A 4,446-nucleotide genomic window follows, 5' to 3' on the forward strand; every position below is an offset into this window, starting at 1 on the left:
TTCTCTTCACCTTTTCCTAGCTTCCAGCATCTTCCAAAACAGCTGCAAAGAGAGTTTTATTCCAGCATTTCAAAGATCCCTTTAGCCTTTTTTGTTCAAATATATTTCTCTCAATGGATTAACAATACTCCATTCGACTACAATGTTCAGAAAAAAATTGTATTTTTAATCTAAAGATAGACTACATTGGAGGTTCATTCTTTATAACAAAAGGAACAATTTCATTTGTAGGTTGAAACAATTAAATAATAATATTACTGTAAGACATACATACTTTCTGGACAGTAAAAGCAATAAAAATATGAAGGAATAAGTTAAATATTTTCAGATAAAATATAAAGAAAATAAAGGAAAAGACAAGATAAAATCCTCTTAAGATAAATCATCAGAAATATATCTTTTAGATCCTTATTTATAAAATCTATTTCTTTCCCCCCAAAATTTCCCTCTTAAACTTCTGGTATCCAATCCCTTACAGATATCCCAATTACCACCAAATTGTACCTGAACACCACAATGCATTTTAAAAAGGAGACACTTCTGTGAATGCAACCAATAATTCAAACATTTCTCTTTTTAACTCGGAGGTACTGATCATGCATGTTCAGTGATCCACTCACAAAAATGTCATAAATCAACTCACTATACTCTGCCATGACACTTCTGGGAAAAACAACAACTCCACCTTTGTGCTCATGTAGTCAGCCATGGGGAATTTTCCTCACCTGTACATTTCAAAATGTATTATCTTAGACCAATATGTAACAGATTGTAATGTTCTAAGAAAATGCCTTTCCTATAAATCCTTTTGGATATTCACTGGGTACTGGAAGACAGGCTTAGTGATAACAAGGAAACACAGGCAGAGACGACATAAGCTACCATCCCTTTATGGATTAGCTTCCTCTAAATCAAGAAAGAAAACTGGCTATATAAAAGCCAGGTTACTGGGGCACCTGGGTGGCTCAGTCGTTAAGCGTCTGCCTTCAGCTCAGGTCATGATCCCAGAGTCCTGGGATCAAGCCCCGCATTGGGCTCCCTGCTCTGCGGGAAGCCTGCTTCTCCCTCCCCCTGCTTGTGTTCTCTCTCTCGCTGTCTCTCTCAGTTGAAATAAATAAAATCTTTTAAAAAAATAAATAAAAAATAAAAGCCAGGTTACAGATATTAGGATGATACATCTCCAATAGCCATCCCATTGATTGCTTGATTATGAGCCGATCTGGTGTGCTAAATTAATACTCCCTCCCTCCTACACTCATGTTGAAAAGATTTTCCTGAAATTGTTTAGTTCAATTCAAACAATCAGTTTAGGGAGCTGTATCAGTAAGGAATGATTTTGACTTCATAAAACAGAAGCTCTTCTAAGAGTGACACTATTTGCCCCAGACAACTAGAAGTCTGACAGCAGTCTCTTCAGGCTAGAGTAGGTACTTATAAATATTATCAAGGATCTGGCGCTCCATTTTTCTACCCTGCTCTCCTTAGTGTGTGGACCTCATCCTCCTTACTATGGCCTCCTGGGCACAAAAGTATTGCTGCACTCTAGGCATAGAACTGATATTACAGGGAGGAAGAGAAAAAAAAAGATAGTGAAGAACTGTGGGTATCCATAATTAAGGAGACAAAAATCTTCCCCACAACTAGCAAATACTCACTGGCCACAGCTGTGTCACATAGCCATCTCTGCTTCAGGGATGTCTGGGATATTGAATTATTTTAGGTGGGTTCAACGGCTCGCAACAAAATTGGGAACTTTCAGCAACAAAAATAAAAATTAGATATTGAACAAAGAACATTATCTGCTAAACAGGCTTTCAGTAGCACATTGTTGGAGGCCCTGTTATATAACAACTGATTGTTATTGGTGAACATGAGTTGCATGTATTGGCTCTCTCACTATCTGAACAACTTGAATATTATATTTTAAATAATCACTTAATAGATTTTGTTTCATGTACATTTAAATATATTAAATGTATTTTTCTTCACATGGATGATTTAAAATAATTTATATGATATACTTACTGATATTCACTGATAAAATCCCTATTTAATTTACTACTTCAGGTTTTTTTTAAGATTTTATTTATTTATTTCACAAAGAGAGAGAGATAGCAAGAGCAGGAACACAAGCAGGGGGAGTGGGAGAGGGAGAAGCAGGCTTCCTGCTGAGCAGGGAGCCCAATGCGGGGCTCGATCCCAGGACCCTGGGATCATGACCTGAGCCGAAGGCAGACGCTTTAACGACTGAGCCACCCAGGCGCCCCACTACTTCAGATCTTTTACACTATCTTCAAGAACACAATTTTTTCCAACCATTTAATGTTTCAGAATATCCCACTTGATAGTGACTTTATTGAGAATCTCAAAGGCATTCCTTCTTCTATAACTTCATCTCTCCTCCTCAAAAGCAGTACTTAACCTTGCCTTTTGTCTATGAGAAGGACAAGTAAAGGTCAGCCCTCCATTTCAAGGTTACTCATGCAAATTTGCTGTTTTTAAAAAATGTTTTATTTTAGAATAGTTTGTGATTTACAAAAAAGTTGCAGGGAATTCCCATAAGCCCCACATCCAGTTTCCACTGTTAACATCTGACCTTAGTATGGTACAATTGTCACAATAAATGAGCCAAGACTGATACATTGTTAACTAACGTCCATACTTCATTCAGATTTTCTTTGTTTGTACCTGATGCCCCTTTTCTGTTCTAGGATCTCATTCAGGATACCATATCAGTTGTCATGTTTGCTTAGTTTCCCTCGGCTGTGACAGTTTTTCAGACTTTTCTCATTTTTGATGACTTGACAGTTTTGGGGAGTACTGATCATTTGGTAAAATGTCTCACAAATGAAATCTGGTATTTTTCTAATGGTTACACGTTATAAGTTGTGGGGAGAAAGATCACAGAATAAAATGTCATTTTCATCATATCAATCAAGGGTACATACTATCAACATGAATTTATTGTAGATGTTAACCTTTATCACCTGATTGAGGTAGTGTTTTCAGGTTTCTTTCTTGTGAAATTATCTTTTTTTATTTTTGGAAAGAAGTCACTAGATATAGTACGCACTTAAGAAGTAGGGAGCTATTCCCCTACTCCTTTCTTGAGGGCAGAGTATCAATGTAAATTACTTGGAATTCTTCTGCATGGGAGATTTGTCTATTTCTCCCCATTGGTTCATACATTCGACCATTTATTTATAACAGTATGGATATGTGGGCACTTTCTATTTTGGATTACAATCCAATACTATATTGTTTCATTGCTCAAATTATGCCACTTTGGGCCATTGGGAGTTCTTTCAGTTGGTTGCTGTGTCCCTATGACATACTACTATCATGGGTATCTGTGTTTTTGTTCATTTCGCTTTCTTTCATTGTGGCACTAAAAGATGCCCCAAGATCATCTTGTATATTTCCTGCCATAGCCGTGGCCTTGGCTTCTTTTATTGGAGAGTGGTGTTAGAAATCAAGGGGTCAGGTGCAACCTTACTTTTAAGTAGCAGTCGTGACATAGTGAGAAGTGCACCTGAATTGGACTCAAACTTGGAATGAGAAAAAAAGAGGTTCAAAGCCTGGTTCTATCACTTCCTATGTTATCTGGGCTATGTTACTTAGTGTCTCTGCCCCTTAGCTTCCTCCTATGTAGGAGTATTAATAATAGCTAATTCCTAGAGAATGGGGCTTCTCAACCTTGGCACTGTTGACTTATGTGCAAGAGGATTCTTTGTTGTGAGAATTGTACATGTGCTTTGTGCATTACTTAGCAGCATCTCTGGCCTCCACCCACTAGATGCCAGTAGCATGCACCAGCCATGATCCTCAAAAATGTCTCCAGACATTGCCAAATGTTCCCTGGGGGGCAAAATTGTCCCTCGTTGAGAATACTTACCATGTGTCAGGCATTAAGTATTCCAAATATATCATTTTTTAAATACTCACAAAAATCCCATGAGATTGATTCTATTTTACAAAAAAACAAAAAGGTAAAGGAAAAAGTAAGAAGCTTGCCCAAATTTTCATAGCTAAACAGGTATGGTGCTGTGGTTTGAGCCCAGACAATCTGACTTTGAAACTCATGGTCTTAGCAACAATACCACCACAACTGCCTCTGTAAAGATATAATAATTCTGCTCTCACAGAGCCGTAGTAAGAATTAAATGCCATTTACAAGAACATCACACATGATGCTTAAAATAGAGGAGACATACAGTAAATGCTAGAAGAATCTATATCTGAACTCATCCAGGCTCCACACCAAGCTTGCTCTATTTCCTATTCCCCTTCTAGTGTTTACCTTTAGTTCTTCCTTCTGCAAGTTTCCTACCTTCTGCCTATAAACAGGCTCAGCTCTTTTCCAACTGAAGAGAGAAAATCTTTCCCTTGGGTAGGTTTCTCTTTTCAAGTTACCAAACAAATATTTTAACATCGCATTCTTATTTA

The sequence above is a fragment of the Callorhinus ursinus genome, unplaced genomic scaffold, assembly GCF_003265705.2.
Source record: "Callorhinus ursinus isolate GAN/ISIS: 27379988/994484 unplaced genomic scaffold, GSC_fseal_2.0 scaffold4, whole genome shotgun sequence".
In the NCBI taxonomy this organism is placed as follows: domain Eukaryota; kingdom Metazoa; phylum Chordata; class Mammalia; order Carnivora; family Otariidae; genus Callorhinus; species Callorhinus ursinus.